This window comes from Desmodus rotundus, chromosome X, assembly GCF_022682495.2.
Source record: "Desmodus rotundus isolate HL8 chromosome X, HLdesRot8A.1, whole genome shotgun sequence".
NCBI lineage: Eukaryota > Metazoa > Chordata > Mammalia > Chiroptera > Phyllostomidae > Desmodus > Desmodus rotundus.
Window position 1 is genome coordinate 79,616,153 of NC_071400.1, and position 21,465 is coordinate 79,637,617.

The 21,465-nt window shown below is 40.0% G+C and overlaps 1 pseudogene; it reads right to left on the reverse strand.

The window, feature by feature from the left end:
* Positions 1-276: 276 nt before the first annotated feature.
* The window catches only part of LOC139440528 (tigger transposable element-derived protein 1-like), a 38,969-nt pseudogene continuing 17,780 nt past the window's right edge, over positions 277-21,465 (reverse strand).

Below are 21,465 nucleotides of genomic sequence, written 5' to 3' on the forward strand. Positions count from 1 at the left end.
GTGGGTTCAGTTGCAGACCATGGCAATAAAGTGAATATCACAATAAAGAAAGTAACTCAAACTTGTTGGTTTCCCAGTGCATATAGAAGTGATGTTTACACTATACTGTCATCTATTAACTTCAGAAGCATTATGTCTAAAAGAACAATGTACATATCTTAATTTAAAAATACCTTATTGCTGAAAAAAAATGCTAACCATCACTTGAACCTTCAGTAAGGCATATTCTTTTTGCTGGCGGAGGGTCCTACCTTGATGTTGGGGTGGCTGTGCTGATTATAAAAAATAAGACAACAATGAAGTCTGTCATATTGATGAACTCTTCCTTTCACAAATGATGTCTCTGTAGCACGTGATGCTGTTTGATAGCATTTTTCCCACAACAGAACTTTCAAAATCAGAGATGATCCTCTCAAACCCTGCCTCCGCTTTATCACCTAAGTTTAGGCAATATTCTAATCCTTTGTTGTCATTTCAGTAATTTTTTTTTTGTTAAAGATTTTATTTATTTAATTTTAGAGAGAGAAAAAGGGAGAGAGAAAGAGAGGGTAACATCAATGTGTGGTTGCCTCTTGCATGCCCCCTACTGGGGACCTGGCCTGCAACCCAGGCATGTGCCCTGACTGGGAATCAAACCAGAGACCCTTTGCCTCACAGTCCAGTGATCAATCCACTGAGCTACACCAGCCAAGACTCATTTCAATAATCTTTATAACATCTTCACCAGGAGTGGATTCCATCTCAAGAAACCACTTTCCTCGCTCATCCATAAGACGCAACTCCTCATCTGTTAAAGTTTTATGATGAGATTGTAGTAATTCACTCAGATCTTCAGGCTCCACTTCCGATTCTAGTTCCCTTGCAGCTTCTGCCACATCTGTAGTTACTTCCTCCACTGAAGTCTTGAACCCCTCCCAGTCATCCATGAGGGTTGGAATCAACTTCTTCTAAACCCCTGTTGATGTTTTTAGCTGGACTTCTTCCCATGAATCATGAATATTCTGAATGGCATCTGGAATGTTGAGTTCTTTTCATAAGGTTTTCAATTTATGTTGCCTACATCCATCAGAGGAATCACTCCCTATAGCAGCTATAGCCTTATGAAATGTATTTCTGAAATAAAAAGAGTGGAAAGTTGAAATTATGCCTTGATCTATGGGCAGCGGAATGGGTGTTAGGTAAGCAGGCATGAAATCAGCATTAGTCTTGCTGTACATCTCCATCAGAGCTCTTAAGTGACCAAATGCATTGTCAATGAGCAGTAATGTTTTGAAAGGACATTTCTAAGCAGTGCATCTTAATAGTGGGCTTAAACTATTCAGTAAACTGTGTTGTAAACACACGTGCTGCCATCCAGGCGCTGTTCTTCCATTTACAGAGCACAGGCAGAGTGGACTTGGTACAATTTGTTTTAATCTCTTCATCTTTGTTTCAAATTTATTTACTAATTTATTTCTCAATTAAGTTGACATTTGATATTATATCGGTTTCAGGTGTGCAGCATGGTGGTTAGACATTGATATAGTTTAGGAAGTGTTCCCCTAATAAGCCCAGTACCCAGCGGGCACCACACATAGTCATTACGAAATGCTTGACCATATTCCCTATGCTGTGCTTTACATCCCCATGACTACTTTGTAATGGCAAATTTGTAGTTCTAACACTGTTCTCCAGCAGTATTTTGTTAGCTATTGTGGAGTTTGTTTTTAACTTACCAAGTTATCAAGAACGCATATAGTAAACAAATTTGTTGTCCTTCTCCCTGAAAAATTTTGTTTTTCTTTTTCTCTTAGGGTCTTATTAATCAAGATGTACAAGTTTACACTCTATAATACAGAATAAATCCATTAACCTAGGCTTTATGTATTGAAGGACATTCTAATGTTTATTTTCTGGAAAGAATCTTAGTAGCTACCATTAAGTTATATCATTCAAATTTTCCTTCCAAAGAGAACTTGAAAGAAGAGCAATTTGCTGAAAGCCTCCAGCTAACATGCCCTTTTGGCTCTACCTCGGCATTCTTGTGAAGGCTGTATTATCCTCAGGCTGGTCCTGAACAAACTGAGTTTGCGGGAGCCAAACCATTCCTGCCCAGCATGCGACTCCTCAAATGGGCCTGTGTGTTCTGGGATTCCCCATCCAGCTGGCGAACACTTTCTCAAAGCAGCCCTGCAGTCTGAAGGAAGCTCTTTCTACCAAATTTCCCCTCTTTCTTTCTCCCCTTTCACAAGGGGCAGACCTGCATTGCAGTTTGAAGTCTCTTCCCACCTAGTCCCGCCTATTCCATTCCCCTTTATCCTTCAGAAGCAAATCTCTCAATAAATCTCTTGCGTGTTCAATGCCTTCTTTTTGGCTGCTTCTGAGAGGACTTACGTGATACAGTCTTCAGGTAGATTGGGTGGGGTTGGATTAGCTAGGCTTGCTCCAAGTTCATGGACTCAAGTCACATGAAATTGGGCTTCACAAGTAAGCTTCTTTATTCGCTACCTAAAGTAGAGTGTACCAGCCAAGCCACAGACACGTGAAAGAGCCCAACTACAGAGCCACCCAGCTGGGTCTAACTGAAACCAAGTATCTCCCAGTGCATTCTAATAATAAATGATTATTTTAAAGCATCGACTTTGAGTTGCTTATACACTTAACAAAACTATCAGATTCAGGGGTTCTCACAATCTATAATTACTCAAATAGTCACAGAATCAAAGAGTTATAATGCAGATTGGATGCATTTATAAATGAAAAACATAAATCTAGCTCTCATGGACTTTTCTCTAAGTTACCAAAATCAAGAGAAGCTTTAGTACAGCAAAACAAGCCCAACAGAAGAAAATTAAATGAGGATCCAGCTATACTAGGGGTAAGTAAAATATAAGAGCAATACAACAGGCAGATTTAGAGCATTGGAGGAAAATTTCAAATAATCTAGAATTCAGTGGTAATGTGCTCACAGATACAACCTATGCCATGTTCAGCACCTGACAAGGTAAGATATATTAGGTTTCTACTACAGGAAATAAATACAATCTCTCTTTAATAGGAATTCTAAAAAGCTCTGATAGGCAAAGCCCAGCATTAGAAAAACAAAGGACGTACACATATTGTACACATTATGCCAACCACGTGCAGGAGGTTAACGGAGGGTGGGGGGTGAGGGGGTGGGAAGTACTAGATTTTACGTTTCCTTTCCATTAGTTCTTTCTCCCTCTCAATATTAGAAGAAAGTTGCCTCATGGAAAGGAAATTATGTTTAAAATATATATATATATATAAATAAAATCTTTGTTTGGAAAAGCTTGAAATATCTAGAAATACACAAGTACCTAGTAGCAATATTGTCATTACAAAGAACTGCTAGACTGGCGGAAAATTGAGTTCGAGAGGCGATTTTTGAAACTTACCATTTTGTAGCTTTTGAATGTTATAGTACATCCCTGTATTTTCTATAGAAAAAAATTAATTCAAAAAGGAGCTATTGTAGTAATCAGACTGATATATATATGTGTATCCAACTAACGCATTGTACACCTCAAACTGACACAATTGTTGCATGTCAATTACATCAATAAAAAGGGAAATATTTAACTTTGCAAAAAGTAACTCAGTTTGACATACTCACTATGATACTATTGTAAATTCGGAACACTGATATCAGTATGTTCGACTGTGTATATGTAGAAATATATATATATATATATAAACTCTTCAAAATATTACTGCTGTTATTGTGAATTTGGAAGGAAAACATCTCATAAGTGAATTGTCAGAACTTGAAATTTGTGATGCACACAGGTCTGTAACATAGACCTTGTTGTGTGGGGATCAATAGTTACAATAAAACAGGAGGAGCCAGGTTATAAGGGCATGCACAGAATGCAACAGAGAGGAAATGGACACTGGTCCTTAGAAAATAGTGAGGAAGGGTGCAGTAGAGATGGCAAAGTAGAAAAGAGGAGTTAACATTTCTTTTGCTAGTGCTTAAACTGTAAGACAGAAGTGTAGAGAGATACTCCTGGAAAGAGAGACAGGGACCAGGCTTTGGAGGCCATTAATGCCTTGCTAAGGAAAGTAGAGATTTTGCTATATTTTGGGTGACTTTGGGACCATTGAAAGATACAACTGTGTTGGGGTGGGGGATCTTGAGGAGGTAGGAGGACTAGATAATTGAAAAGTTTTAACTTGAGCTATATTACTAGACTATAAGATGGAGAGCAGATAAAAAGGGCTGAAAAATATTTTATGTTTAAAGATGCTTAGGGCCCTGGCTGGGGTGGCTCAGTGGACTGAGTGCCAGTCTGCAAAACAAAGGGTTGCTGGTTCAATTCCCAGTCAGGGCACAGGCCTGGGTTGCAGGCCAGGTCCCCAGTAGGGGGCGCTTGAGAGGCAACCACACATTGATGTTTCCCTGGCTTTATCCTTCCTTTCCCCCTCTCTAAAAATAATCAATCTATATTAAAAATTAAAAAAAATAAAGGTGCTTAGGGATCTAGCAGAGTTACGGCAATATATTGTTTTCAAAGATTGGGGCTACAAAATATATTTAATTTGTGTTTTGAGAAAATTTCTTAGCCTAGAACTAATGTGCTGAAAAAAAATTTTAAGCACAACTTTGATATATATGGATCAAAGTTATGCTTAAAATTTGTTGTGTTTGGAGAGGCATATGAACATTCTAGAAATTTTCACTCTGGAGACTAATTAAAAAGATAGCTGGAGATACCATTCGATGTACTGCTCTGTAATTGACAAGGCTTACCATAGCTACAATTTAAAGACAGAGAAATAAAAGGGAGACTGTACCAGGTAAAATCAGTTATTCTCAAGGTGAAGAATTTCCTTTAATAATTATTCATTGCTTAAATGAATTTCTCCAAGGCAATAACTTGGAAAAAAGTGAAATTAAGATAAAGCCCTTTGGAAATAAGAACCAGTATGGAATATAAATTTAAATTTTTATAGATATATACCTTTTTCCTATTTTTATTTATTTTTCATTATCTAATCATACTTAACAAATTTTACCATAATTCATTTTATTTGTTGAGTTGGAATCTAGATATACATTATCTAATTTTGAGAAACTTTTTAAAAAGATTTTATTTATTTATTTTTATAGAGAGGGGAAGGGAGGGAGAGAGGGAGAGAAACATCAGTGTGTGGTTGCCTCTTGCGTGCCCCCGACTGGGGACCTGGCCCACAACCCAGGCATGTGCCCTAACTGGGAATCGAATCGGTGACCCTTTGGTTCACAGGTTGGTGCTCAATCTACTGAGCCACACCAGCCAGGGCTAATTTTGAGAAACTTTTAAGGACACCATGCAGACCTATGAAATTTCAAAACTGAAATGCTTAATGTGATTCAGCATTACAGATGGGATCCTATTCAGTGTCTATACCTTCGACAGTCAATTCAAACACTTTCCCAGACAGCTCCCAGTTTGCTGGACATGGATATAATTCCTTAGCCCATGCATACATTTTTCACCCAAGTGCTCTATTTGCTTAAGAAATCAAATAATTTGGATTGAAAATGAAAAAGTTAAACATGGTGAGTTGCAAAGGATACTCTCTTTAAAACCTGTGAAGCTTTATTTTCAGTTTATTTGAAAATCAGTAAAAGCCTAATAATCAATAAATACAAAAAAGAAATGTTTAGAGTCCAAAGCTGAGAATTATACATGCATCTAAGCATGCATATCCATCAATAAACTTGGTTTGGGAGATTATTAAATGGAATGCATTAATTTCTATTTGGAATATTGTACTATTTGTATGCTAGAATATTATTCTAAATAAACGAGTCTCATAGTAATTGAATATTTTTAAATCAGTATCTGCACCTATAAAACTGAGATATTCTTTTGTGAACAGTGCAGTTTGTAGTTAATGTTTATTGGTGCCCCAATATGAGAACTAAAATCATTGACAGTAAAAATATTCATGTTGAATATTTATGTTTTTCTTCTTCATTATGTTGAGGAAGATGGAGAAATGCAGATATTGTTTTGAAGGGCTAATAGTTCTGCCACATAGTAAGATGTCAAAAATATTAGTTATTCCTGTTCTTTAGATACTCACATTGCTTTATATTCCTTCCCTTTTTCATGTATCTGTTAAATGTTTGAGGTTTGAACTTTGTGGCAGACCCAGAAATACACCAATCAGATCCCTCCTTAAGGAGGAACTTGCTACCCAGGTACCCAGCTCCAAGGTTTGTGGTCAGTTGACATACTGCAGCTATAAGCTTCATCAGGGTCCATGTTAACTTGTGAGCCAAGGTTATGACCTCCTAGGGCCGCTGAGCAGTGATGGAGGACGGTGGTGTTCCAAGGGTCTAGCCGACCTCCCAGGGAGGATCTCCTTATTGAGTAATGTTGGCTCCGGAGCTCTCAGTTGACTTGTTAGGAGTTTTGTCAGGTCGGAATCATGTTCAGGCAGCCCCTCATGTCTAATTTTACTGCCTCCTTTTTCTTTCCCCATCCATGATTCTACAAAAAATATTTTTACTTTTAACTTTATCTCAGCATCTACTTCTCAGAGAGCTCAATGGGCAACCAACATCAAATTTCATTGTGCATATAGCTGAAAGAAATGGCAACATGAGATTTGAAATAGTTGATCTGTGAAAGCATAAGTTTTTAAATAAAGAATGGAGAATGAACACACCAAATATTTATTTGGGGGACCACTCAAACTACCAGCACATAATTAGAAACAAATCAAAAACATGATTCTTACATGTGGAGGGAGATTATCTCCTGCCTTGATTCATATGTTGAAACCCTAATCCCCCAGAACCTCCAAATGCCAACCTTCTTCATGACCTGAGCTTAAAGTGCCATCCTGGTGTTAAGATCTAAAATGAACCTGAACTTAAAGGAAACACAAACAGCCAATATTCTTAAGCCTTTTTGGAGGCCTTGAAGCAAAGGCTACATAAAGGCCTTTGAGACTTTTAGTGGACTTGACATTATTGCTGATATATAAGATAAATTCCTATATATTGATGAGATCCTTGAGGGTGCGGGGACAGCTCTTTACCCCAAGGATTCCCAAGACAAACACTATTGAATTTTCCATGGAGGGTATGTCAGAAAGAGAGATGTTGTAGTTTATTTGCAAGCTAAATTTCAGGTGCCAAAGTGGAATACTACTATTTGCTGAGAGGATTCCTTCAAGGTGAACACTTTCAAGATGAAATTGTTAATATGGTATGTTTAGAGTCATGTAATGTCTCCATGACTCGGCCTCTACCTCATCATGGGGGAAAGTAGAAGAAACTTCAATGAGCAAACCCACAGTAGGAGAAAGAGTAGAGGAGAGTTTCCTCTTAGTCAGAACATTCAGCACTTTTTTCGATGTCAAAGTAACCATGTCAAGTATATTAGATATTCGTGTGAATCAAGGGAGTGCTGTAGCAGGTACTGCTGTATTTGCTGAAAGGGCCAGGCAAACAATCGCATTGTTATTGTTATTGTTTTACCTCAAATGTCTACTTCTTGGTTTAAGGACTATATATAACTTTGGATTTGGGGGATTTGGTTAAATACTAGATTAATGTAGTCTGCAAAAATGTGGAATGTATTTTCTGAGTTTAAGGAAAAATTTGAGAGACAGTTATGAGCAATGACCCTTCTTCTAAGAATTCAAGAATTTTGGATTGTTATTTCTCCTCTCCAAGCTGGTTCCAAACAGAAAGCCAATGGGACTTTGTTGAATATGATCTGCTGGAACTATTTCCTAAGAACCCTGAAACATCGGTCCAAAAGAACCTATGCACCCCAATGTTCATAGCAGCACAATTTACAATAGCCAAGTGCTGGAAGCAACCTAAGTGCCCATCAGTGAATGAATGGATCAAAAAACTGTGGTACATTTACACAATGGAATACTACCCAGCAGAGAGAAAGAAGGAGCCCCTACCCTTCATGACAGCATGGATGGAACTGGAGAGCATTATGCTAAGTGAAATAAGCCAGACAGTGAGGGACAAATACCATATGATCTCACCTTTAACTGGAACATAATCAACAGAAGAAAAAAACAAACAAAATATAACCAGAGACATTGAAATAAAGAACAAACTGACAGTAACCAGAGGGAAGCGGGGAGGAGGATAACAGGGGAAAGGTGGAAGGTCATCAAGGAACATGTATAAAGGACACATGGACAAAGCCAATGTGGGATAGGATCAAGGGTGGGAGGTGGGGATGGCTGGGGTGGGGCGGGGAGTGGTGGGGGGAAAATGGAGACAACTGTACTTAAACAACAATTATATATATATATAAATATAATAAAGAAATATTCATATTGTAAAAAAAGAATATGCTGGTGGTCAGTATATGCAGATGAAAAGATGTAAAGGGACCATGAGGTGGCATTTCCAGTTCATGTGTACGTGCAGCACGGAATGGCACCACTAGTTTCTCACCCTGTGTGTTGGCATTTGGTAGAGTCCCGAGCTCCCACGGAGCCTCTGATGCAAAGTAAATAGCAGCATGGAAATGGGAACAATCTCAGCCAAGCAGAGGCACCTTATCAGCTCAGAGGACAATGGTCTGATAACACTGCAGCTGAAGAAGTAGCATCCCTCTGCACTCCAACTTTAGTTCTGGAGCAGCATTATTTATGCCATTAAAGATGTTCGGGAGGCTTCATTGGCAGATAGCGTGGCTACAAAGGAAGAGGAAAGTATTTCAGGGCAGTGGGAAGCCCTCATACAATTAAAACAGAAATAAATTCTTGTGATATTTTTTGTAAAATAATATGGGCTGAAGAAAGCTTAAGGAACACATGCTGCATGCTGTGTAATAAGAGGAGGGCAGCCGGAGGGTGTGGGGCTGGATCTGTTAGCCCATAGAGCTGTTAAGGTAGAATGATCAGCCAGAGGGGAAATAAAGGCAGGAAGGAGGGAAGCCCTTGAAATTCTATGTATGTCTCCACTATCTGGGAAAGGAAGCCTTTGAAACTGTGCTTTCATCCCAAGGCCTGAAAGACCAGAAATGGCCCATAGTCCCCAAAGGAAGAAGCCCATTAACACCTTTGGGTACTCTGGACACACCCCCACCAAAGCTGGCACCACCTTTACATGTCAATCAATATGTAACTTCTTCACCCCCTCACCCCTTGTCCTGCCAACTATATAAGTCCTCAGGACAAAGGGTTGGGCGGGCTTGGTGCTCTTACCTCTCTGGCCATCCCGGCCCTCACTACCCTTGCACTTGCCACCTTGGCCTTTGGCTTCCCTTACCTTCGCCACCCTTACCCTGCTTCACCCTGAACTTGTGCCTTTCAACCCTCTACCCCCACATTAACTAGTCCCATTCTCTTCCATGAGAACGAATCGCTAATAAACCCTGCTTGCACGCTAATAGACTTGCTGATCTCTAAATCAAAATTGCACTGGCGAGAACTGAGTTTCTGGGAGTTTCTCTGGTAACGGAGCCAGTATTTCCAAACACTATTTCATATGTTTTTTAAATTTGTATTACATTTATTGGGATGATATTTGTTAATAAAATTATATAGGTTTCAAGTGTGCATTTCTATGATACAGCATCTGTATATTGCATTGTATGTTCACCATCCCAAGGCAAATCTCCTTCCTTCTGTCACTGTACACTCGACCCCCTCTACCCTTTATTACCCCTTAACACCCTTTCCCTCTTGTAACCACCATAGTGCTGTCTGTGTCTACGAGTTTTTATTTGTTTGTCTGTTTGTTCATTTCACTACTTCATATGTTGTTTTGACTTTTGGAAACTGAGTTAAAGACCAACCATTTAGTTCCATTGTAAATCTCTAGGTGTCTACTCTAACGAGCCTTGACTGCCATGTAAGTAGGATTACATAACTCCCAAGGCCGACCTTCCTGTCTTGCAATATAAGTGATATAGGAGAGAAATATTGTCACGTGTGACAACCGTACTTTCTCTTTGTAATGCTTTCTTTTTATCATCACATTTCTCTGAATATACAACATGCTTGCTACTTTAATGAACATTAAATGACAAAGCTAAAAAATTAGCTGTAGAAGTCTGCTATTTCCTTTGTGAGTATAACAAGAGACTATGTTAAGCAATGCTTGGTTCTTCCGGTCTTCTTGGTCATACAACTCGGCTATAATTCCCAGCTCCCTGCAACTAGTAGGGCCATGTGTTTACCAAAAGAAGGGGAACACCAAAAGAAGGGGAACAGATGTATCATTTCCAGACTAAGGCAGGTAAAAGAAGCTATCTCTATTCCCCTACATTCATATTGAGTCCCAGATTCCTGAAACACCTGACCACAATTGCACATGTTGAGCTATTGTTTCAATGAACAGTAAACAGCTTTTTCTCTGTTGTTGACATTTTCCTTTTCACAGTAATTAGGCTACCAAGACAATGCAGTGAGGATGTAATCTTTGTTCTGTTTTGTTTGCTGAAAATAGGGCCGGTTGAAGGCAAAATGTAAATACTACACTCTTGAGGAGCAACAGCATATGTCACCCAAAAATGTACCACCATTGCACGTGGATTATTTTGACCTGAAAGCAACTGAGACCAGGGAGATTCAGGAAAAGCTCTTTGCCTCTCCTTTAACTGCCTAAAAGAATTTAGGTAGGCATCCTAGCCCAGAAGGAGAGCTACTACTACCAGACATAACTTTTATCTAAAGGACATTCCTGCACTGTGTGGCAAATATCTGATTAGCAAATGTCTGCTCTTCTTTTTTTTTAAAAGATTTTATTTATTTTTAGAGAGAGAGGTATAGAGGAGAAGGAGAGAGAGAGAAACATCAATGTGCAAGAGATAAATTGATTGGTTGCTCTCTCACACCCCCAACTGGGGATGTGGCCTGAAACCCAGGCATGTGCCCTGACTGGGAATCAAACCCTCGACCCTATGGTTCACAGGCCGGCACCCAATCCACTGAGCCACACCAGCCAGGGCAAATGTCTACTCTTCTTACCTCCCTGTGATTTGCCCTCCTCTCCTTTAAAGCCCCATGCCCATATCCTGTTTTTTAGTTCCGGGCATCATATTAACCTTCATTGCCTGATTGCCTGGGGGCCTCAAGTCTTGGATCTCCTGTACAGCACATATAACATTTGTTTTTCACCCGGTAATCTGTCTTATGTCAATTTAATTATTACACAAGCCAGAGAACCTAAACAGGAAAAAAAGAGGAAAGTGTTCTGCCCCTACACTGTCTACTTTAAGAGTAATTATTTCTGTCTTGAAAAATGTTAGATAGAAGTGATTATATTAAGATTCTGTATTAGTCACTTGTTGGTTATCTTGATATATGTCAATCTTGGTTCCTGATACTAAGATGGGGAAAGATCTGAAGAGATTTTGGTTGTGTGATTGTGCACGTGCAAATGTGGTTCCTGCATGTACCTCATTGATTCATGTTCTCACTTTGTCTCACTCAATATTTTCAAGTTCAAATACATGGAAAATTGTAACTAGCTGGGCTCTGATTCCTTGCTACCAAGCCATTAACATTAATTTCTGAACCCCTTATAACTGCTTACTAAATACGATGACTCATCCAGTGTTACCTTTGTTATCTGCCACATTATTTGGGAAGGGGCTTTTCTGCAACAGTATTCCAAAGTCAGTCTGAAAATTTGGTAAGCGAGATTCACATGCTTGGGTCTCATTTTCAGTAGTCAGTGGTCAAGGGAAAGCCACCCTATATGTAGCAGTGCCATGTAAAGTTTAAATGTATGTTTAAATGTGCTTATTCATATGCCATGTCTTCATCAGGTTCTTTTCTCCATTCAATGAATTGCTTCCCTTTCAGCCTTTGGGGTCAGGCATGGGGCAAGCCCATTTCACAGCCCATAGCCACTAAATACCTCTGGAAGAAGAGTGAGAAAAGGGACAACCATCCAACATGGCATTTATGAATATTAATACCACAAATTCTCCCCATTCATCTTGGGTGTGAAGTGGGAAAAACAATGCTTTTCAGCAGCCTCAGTGTCGCTTCTCCTCTGCTACGTGAATCAAGTCAAAATGGCGTGAGAGGTCACTCCCCTTTATAAAGATTAACATCAGTAATGCGAATGCAAGAAGAAAGTGAATTATGTTAAAACATCAACTATTTTATACAATTGAAATTCTTATTAACCAATAAGATATTAAATTTTTAAATGTTAAATCACCATTTACAATCTTTAAAACTCATCTGGTTTGAATAATGTAGTTGATTATAAATGGAATAAGACTGAAGGTGGAAATGTGTTCTGTAAACCAAAATTAAACTTAGACTGAAATAAAAAAAATAGAAGACATTCATCTGAGCAAAAAGGAGCTGCAGCCCGGGAGACAGATTCAGGTAGCAAGTGAAATTGTGTTCCATGGAGACAAAGGGAAACCATCTTTTATAGTTTAAAAGATGTTTTTTATCTTTTATCTTTTAAAGTTTCCACCCAGGTTCTCAATTAGGTCCGTTTTATGTAAATGAGGACTCCAAATTGTGCCGTTCTGATTGGACAGGTCAGGTCTCAATCCATTGGTAGAAAGATGAAACCAGGTATTCCTGCAGTGGTTGACTCAGATGGTAAAACGGAGAGTTCTATCTGAGATTCTTCCTCATATACAGAGTGCTCAAGAAGTCCTGGTCAGCAAATGGTCACTAGGCTCTTATTATTTATAAAATTTGGGCTCTCAGTTGACCATGGGAAGTCCATCTGAGCAGATAAATTCCCTTTTGGGGTTCACATCAAATGAATCTTTCTTCTTGGGGTCCACGGTTCCAATAGTTCATTTTAACAAACGTGCTGTAGTAACAAGGATCACAAAAACTGAGATAAAAATATGATGTAAATATATACAATGGAGTGTCACTTAGTACTGATGTCAGTGTGTGTCTGATGACTGGGAGAAAACAGAGAGAGAGAGACTATAGGGTGTGGACTTGTAAACTGTTGGACAGGTGGATTTTGTAGAGAGAATTTCCTGTTCTTTAAAGCTTAGAGCTGTGGGGATAAGGATTTTTTTTTTTGTCAAGAAGGTAAGACACCTGGAGGCTATAGCCTTATTTGTAGGCACCAAGATTTCCTCAAAGCTATGGGTGTCTTTGAATCCCCAGTAATGCTATCTTACCTGGTTGACTAGTTATTGAAATTCACTGATAACATTGGAGGATTTTCTTTTTTGTTTTGGTCCCAAATCTCCTATTAACTGACTTTAGACCAGCCACTCAGACACTCAGGCAGGTTTCCTGATTTTTTAAGGCGTTGGACTTGCCCTGGATTCATTTTAAATTTGATTCCAGATCTAACATTCTAGGACCCCAAAACGTAATACAGAGATCTGATCTCCGTAGAAGCCTGTAGAAAACACGAGGGAGGGAGGGAGGGAGGTGATTTCCATTTATTGCTCCAGGCAAAGCTTCTCCTGGTCCTTTAATTTAACTCTTTGCCACCCACAGATAATGAGCATTCTAATGTAAATTTCTAAGGTGACTTTTATTGGCAAATGAGATCACTTCTAATATCAGCAAAAATAGCAACAACAGAGGATCTTTTTTTGTGTGAGTATAACACAGACTGTTTTCCTTTCTTTAGCACTTAATCTCTCAGGCACTGTATTAAGGGTTTTACATGCATTAAAGCCCTTAATCCTCAAAAAATTCCTCTGTGGCAAACACTATTATTAGTCCCAGTTTACAGAAATGGAAATTTAGATTTATTCCTGAAAAGTAGCATAGATTACAATGCAATGCTCCGAGAGGTGCAAGGTTTCAGAAAATAGGAGTTAAGGTGACCCTCAAAGATATTACATTAAATATATTGCTATCATAAAAATCTTCCTAAATAAAATGTCTTTAGGCTTCAGCATCAAAATTAATTCTGCTTTATTGGACTGAACCACCACCTCCCCCTTTATTTTTTCTTATATACCTTTGTACTCGGGAAAACCTGTGACTGTCTTGTTGTGCTGAATCCAATTCTTTTTAGAGATCTTTCTATGCAAACTATATTTCTTTTTAAGTTTCTAAACAATTTGGTTGGTTTTTTGTTTTGTTTTGTTTTGTTTTTGCTTCAATCTTATTGTATGTTATACTCTCCGTCTCCTTGGTTTTATTTTTGAAAGTCTCAGCAAAATACTTATATAACCTCTGCTCCAGGCCTTTTCACAAATTGTCAGGCTGGTAAAGGGCCCATTTTTCAAATCTCCCTCTTGCTATCTCAGTAAAATTGCTTCAGTTCCCATTCAATACTCCATGTAAGCCCCAAACTTTCCTGAAGATTTGTGGAATTCCAAAGAAGCATTTATTTTCGTGGTGACTTCTGCTTTCTAACTTTGACTTCTCAGTGTCCCGTTTGTGTTACACCCTCTGCATGCTTGACAATTCAGAAAGATTTGTGAGTTGGAGGTGGGTTATGAGGACAGTTATGAGGCTGGATGTGACGAGAAAACAATTCTGAGATGTTCTAAATTAAAATGAGAGCAGCTGAAGAGTGAGAGAAAGAGAATGGTTAGCCTGTTAATAGCTGTAGACAAGCTCTGACAAAAGACTGCTCACATTCCTGTGTATCTGTTGGAGCTTAAGAATAATTTCCAGGCAGCTATTTCCATGATTATCCAAAAAAGAGAACAGCCCAGGCTGGTGTGGCTCAGTGGACTGAGTGCTGACTTGGGAACCAAAGGGTTGCCAGTTCAATTCCCAGTCAGGGCACATGCCTGGGTTGCGGGCCAGGGCAGATCCCCAGTAAAGGGAACAGAAGAGGCAACCACACATGAATGTTTCTCTCCCTCTCTTTTCCCTCCCTTCCCCTCTGTCTAAAATAAATAAATAAAACACACACACACACACACACACACACAGAACAGCCAGGCACTACAGAACCAGGAATGCATGAACTTCCCAATCTGTTGCCACAGCTCGTCCACAGGGGCATGGGCTTCTTCCTTGTGGACTCTGCTTTCCTTGTCCCAGAACTGGGTTAAATCCTTTTAAAAGCATTTACATCTTTTTCCCCTCTACTTGATGCGTAAAAACACTTGCAAACATCTGGGACCATTGACATGTTGTCTACCTAGCCGTGCTGCTGGGGTTTTAGACTCCATGCCTCGAGACCAGTCTCCCTTTTTTTGTTTTGTTTTGCTAGCAATGGCTTAATAAACCCTTTAAAAAGAAAAGACTTTCAGCTATGGATGTTAAAATTCTTGTTTAACAGATGGAGACTGACCTCATTGAACCTAAAAATAACTGAATATAGCAGATTCATTTTTTTTTTACTACAATGTGGCTATGCCATCTCTGGGGAAATATCACTGGCTGTCTAGGCCCCTTAGCTTTGTGATAGGCTTCCAGGTATTCAGGTTGCCACTCAACACTGGTTCCTTCCAAAGGAACTGACTACTAATATCTTACGTAGATCTTCAGTTTCAATGCGGAGAGTAGGTTTTTCAAGTTACATCTGCAGGGGTTGTTAGCAGCAATATACCACCAGAATGTTACTGGACCTTGGTTCAGCAACCTCAGTACTTGACTTCAGCAAAGAAAGAATTCAGAGCCAAGACACTCAAATCATATGAGAAAGTCTATTTAGAAAGTCACAGAGGTAGAAAGGGTGACCCAGCTGGGGCTGCATAGGTTCAGGAAACGAGTTGCAGAAGCAAAAGAAGGGCCTTTGGAACTTTAGAAAAACAAAAACAAAAACAGAGTGTGCCTGGTGGAAGGAGACGTGGGAGAGGTGTGAGCGTTCTCTAGAGAGAGAGAAAGAGCTGCACTGAGTCCTTTGTGTGGAGGGCTTTTATCTGGAGGTCTCCGGGAAGAATCTGAATAGAATATTCATCAGCGTTCCTGGCATGTTCTTTCAAGGTTGTGGTCTCTACTGATTGGTTGGCATCAGGACAGGGGTCATTAGTCTTCCCAGCTAGTCCTGATGCAGCCATGGCATCGCCCTGCCTGGCCTTGCTGGTTTTCTGGGCCTGGAGCTGAAACATAACTGAGGCCTGGGTGTTATCTCTAGGGCTCAATGCTTAAGGGAGTGGTCCCGCAAGGGCTCATTTGGGAGCTGTAGGAGACTGTTCTCCAGCCATCTTGTTCCTCCTCTAAAGGCGTCTACCACATGACTAGTGATATGAAAGGTCAGGGGGGTCTAAACCACATGGCCAGTGATATGCTAGGGGAGAAAAGACCACCGTGGGGGCAAGGTCCCACCTTATAATTGTCCCTTGCTAGGCATCTGGGGCTTTCCGTCTTTGTGACCTCCCCTACCCAGCCTGTATATCATTCCTACTCTGCTCTTGGCAATCTAAGTGCCTACTACAGGGTGACTAAGGGAAAAATAGGGCTTGACTTCAAACAATATTGGAAACTTTAAGGAGATAATTAAACATTTCAAGGAAGTTAACAAGAAAGTAGAAGAGATAAAGAAACGAGTATTTTCTAATACCGGATTTTGAGGGCTCTGATGTTGTACCGGTGATGATGGGGGAGGTTGCTATTCACACACTGGCTTTAAACTTGGCACATAAAAACAAAAGCAAGCACAAATAAAGTAGCATACCTTTTGATAAAACTCATCAAACTGAACACTTAAAATTAGTGAAATTTTTTATATGTAAAGTATACATTAATAAAGATTTTTATTTTTATTCTTTTAATATTTTATTTATTTATTTTTAGAGAGAGGGGAAGGGAGAGAGAAAGAGGGGGAGTGAAACATCAATGTGTAGTTGCCTCTTAAGCACCCCCTACTGGGGACCTGGCCCGATACCCAGGCATGTGCCCTGACTGGGATTCGAACTGGCGATGCCTTGGTTCATAGGCCCATGCACAATCCAGTGAGCTACACCAGCCAGGTAATAAAGATGATTTTTAAAATGACATGCTGTATGGCAGGAGCCCCAAACTTGGGAGCTGCTGAAATGTTTGTGATATTCTGGAAAACCACCCAGGGGACTAGGAGATATGGACATGCCGTTTATTACTCACATTACAGGGGAGTGCACCAAGAGCGGCGGGTCAGTATGAGAGAGAATGCACTTCCTCTTGTCTGAGGGTCATTATAAGACGTCCCAGATAAAGGCAGCACAGGTCCAGGTTGCACAAAGCTACGTGTGGCCAGGAGCGACATTACATCACTATGTACGAGCAGAAGGAAAAGGACAAGAAGCAGTCATAGGACAGTAAGCTGCCCCCAAAAGGAAATAAGGAGGGAGTTACAATCCATTCCCAAAACAATACACATTCCTTCTGGCCAGGAGGACCCCTGGCAAGCCCTTGTCACAGGTGGTGGCAGAACAATGTATTGACCCCACACCCCACCCCAACATTGCTCTTCCACCTCACATTCTTTGTGTTAATTCTTCTGGTAGGGGGGCCTGTGTGGTGAGCATGTTGGCATTTTGCATCCATGTACCACAGATACAGTGAAGGCTACACCCTAAGACTAAAAGCGCAATACAGAAGCCAAAGAGACCAAGGAGGAAGGAATACCACCAATAGTCTGTGGCAGTCAGCACCATCATATTCCTGCACAGGGTCTCTGGCATCCATCCCATGAGTTGCACAGTTTCATTTGTAGTCCCGTTCCTGTGTTTAATATATATGGGTATGGGCTGTTGTACTTCTACCTGTAATGCTGCCTTCCACCCCACCCCATCCCAAACTGCATATGTGAGCTATGGCTTGGTGTGATTAGCCTGCTCTCTCATGAGGGAAAGCGCCTCCTCATGCATCTGTTTGAAGAGGGGGTCAGAAGCCTTCCATCCTTTTGGCCAGTCCCGGTGTGTCTGGTTTGAAGGGTGAATCCACCATGGTAGGCCAGCAGAGGCCAAGGTTGGGAACTCTGTGCAGACCCAATAGTCTGGGCAGTCATCATTCACAGTGGCCAGAATTTGCACCCATTGGAGGGAGGTGTTGTTTCCACAGAATCCAACCAGACAACCCCCAAGAATTTGACAGAGAGGGCAGGAAAACAAGGTCATAGTATACATTCTATGAAAACAGAAAGAACACAAAGGTGAATGAACACAGCAAATCGTGAACCAGTTTCCGAGTCTGCAAGACTGTCAGACGAGAAGACTTCCAAATGCAAGGCTTTTGCTGGAATGAAATGAAACACAGACAGTTTGGTAGATCCTCTTTACCTGCAGGTTAAATGTCTCTAGTAATATCATCAGGTGCTCAGGTAAATTCTGTGTGTTTGATACTGTATCGGCAATTCTCACTAATTCCAAATCAAGGGATGAAGGAAAAATGAAACACTCGTTTGAAAGAAAAAGTGGAAAACTTCAGGATCCAGTCTAGTTCATACGTGAGAAATAACATTTTACAAACAATACAGTGAATTAGAGCTAATTTCCATAATTGTGAGATTTTATTGAAATATAATCTTTCTCCTAAAAATCACCCTTATTTTTATCAAAGAGCCAAATCAAGGCCAATTCATTTATTGCATTAAGTCAAGTTTCAATTGGCCTGATTATTTGCATAAACACAACAGGAATACCAATTGATCATACTGGCTCCTTAAGACTGCTTTACTGGAACTTACACTAGGAATCTTGAGATTTAGCTTCAGTCGGCCCTCCAGGGCACAGAAGCTGAGCCACACACGCCTGCCATCAGGCTTTACCCACAGTGCCTATTCCTCAAGTCCTTGAGGTTCCCATAGTGCCTTGAGGTTACTCCTTGCCATCTTTCAAGAAAGCAATCTTCACTCCTTACCTGGAAAGACTGCCATGAACCACACAACCAACCTCGGTGCCAGGCCATTTCTCCAGTGGGCTTTTATCAGCTTCAAAAGTCAATCACACTTCCTGAAGGCTTTCTGGTAACAACCAGACTCCGGGCATGCCTCCTTCAGGCATGACATTCCAGTCACAGTCTTGGTTAATAAAATCACAATTGGAAACTGGCTTCATATGTCCCATTATGAAGAAATCAGATTACTATTTATGCAAATGAACATATTGCGATGGAAAGAATAATACTCATTAAGAGCTTCCAAATTCCAGAGGGATCAAGTAGAGAAAAAACAGATAAATGCCTCAGCATTGCTCATGAGAGCATACTTTACCAAACTGCTTTAAGAAACAGAAAGTTTTCTTATGCCTGAAAAACAAATGATGAAAAATTAGCAGTATTTTCAACAAAGAGTTACCAAAGCCACAATTATCTACAGTTTATTATGCCCCATAATTAATTTCTCTTGATCCCGATCATCTGCAATCACCTCTATAAATCCAGTCATTTCACCAAGCTCCAGCAATCTTCACTCAATTCAAAGATATGAATGAAATCCTTTCTCAGAAATATACAGTCCAAAACAAATCAGTCCTCTCTGTGATCCCCTCCCAAGACGTAATATATTTTTGCAAATGCAGTGGAGCAAAACATTAACTGTTTATAAATGACAAGATGTAAAATGACATGGTTACACAGTTCAGTATAATGCAGATGACAAAGGACTTTGCTTTCCTGCAACAACATCTTAAGGTAACAACTAAAAATACAAATAAAAGTTTATCAGAATTTACATAATCTCTGGAACATAAAAATATGGGTACACAAATAGAACATGCTTATTATTTCTTTATTTGACAAAGCTTTCCAAGTACTTTAAGCATGTTAAATAGGCCTAATTGATTCCCAAACTTCTTTTATAAAAAAGGGAGAACAAGATTTTGATGTATTCCAGAGGCCCATTGGAATAACTCAAAGTCATTTCTCAGTTAAAAAACTCTCTTAAAATTTAAATGTTGGCGAGGCTGTCAAACAAACTTAACCAAAGAGTGTAACATGAACTTTGTGTAAAACAACACATTTTTTTATAGAAATAACTTCAAAAGACATTAATTAATCTTAAAACCAGTTTTCACATCAAATGATATTTCCAGACCACAGGATCCTGCTTAATTTACGTAAGTGTTTATTTTCTTCAGGCCGATAAAATATTACACCCTAATTATGCCACCTGGAGGCAGAAAATGCACCACATGTGATACACACACAAACACATACCACATAAAGACCATACACATGAAGACTGAACACATAAAGACTATACACATAATCTGACTTACTAATTTGGGTAGAGAAAACACAAAATGTTCTCCTTTGCTTGTCTTTTTGTTTCTCCCCTCTATACAATCCTGCAACTTTCCTATTTCCTTTTAACTCACCCAGAAATGAGAACCATCTACTTTTATTTCCTTCAAAACATATTGTCATAATTTGTACCTTTTATTACTAAAGTCATATATTTTTCCCTGACTTAAACATAAGTAAGGAGCATTCTTTAGATTGACACATTCATAAATACATTTCATAAATCTTACCCTGTTTACTAGATCTTTAACAAAACAATTCTAATTAGTCTAAAATGCAACATAAACCAGTCCTTTCCTAAGCAAAAACAAAAAATCCAAAGCACAGGCAAAATTTCAAGAAGGGACTAGGATTAGCCTTAGAATCTCATCGCCTTACTTTTCTCTATAAATTAAGCTCACCCTCTAACTGCCATAATTTTGCTTCAGCTACTCCTTCCTTTTTCCCTACAGGGTCCTCTGTAAGGCCTGCAGGAGCATTAGGGGCATCCCCGCAATACTGGTGCACCACCCTGGGATTCCCCCTGCTATTCCCAGCATTTCCTCCTGGCCTCTCTGAACGGGCATATTATCACATGCAGTCTACCAACAGAGATATTTTCTGGAATATCCTGTTTGTGACACCGATTGTAGCGCAGTTATCCCAAAACTGGGGAGCTGCTTAAGTGTCTGTGATATTCTGAAAAAAACACCTGGAGGACTAGCAGATGGGGACATGTCATTTATTACTCACATTACAGAGGAACACACCAATGTCGGCGGGTCGGTGTGAGAGAGACTGCACCCCCTCCAATCTGAGGCTCATTATAAGGTGCAGGGGTGTCCAACCCACGGCCCACAGGCCACCTGTGGCCCAGGTTGGCTATGAATGGGTCCCAACACAGAATTGTAAATTTACTTAAATCACAATGAGATTTTTTTGTTTTCGTTAGAATTTGTGTATTTAATGTGTGGCCCAAGACAACTCGTCTTCTTCCAGCATGGTCCAGAGACACCAAAAGATTTTACACCCCTGTAAGGGGTCCGAGACAAAGGCAGCACGGGTCCAGGTTGCACAAAGCTATTGTATTACCTGTGGCCCAGAGCTACCATTACGTCAGTGTATACATGCAGGAGGAAAAGGTCAAGAAGCAGTCATGTTACAGAGCAGGGCGGGGGTGATTCACGATAAATTATTACAGAAAGGGTCCCCCCTTTCTGTCTCTGGAGGTTCCTCCCCCCCACGCCTACCTGCTAGGTTCGAAATGCCCGCCGCTAGAGGAAAGACGTCTCTCAATGCCAGAGACTAGTGAAAAGGAAAGGAATTATTTATTTAAAAGTTACACAGACTTAGAGTAATGACCTAATGTCTTCAATAAGATACTAAAGTCCTTTAGAATACCCACAGATGCACAGTCCTTCC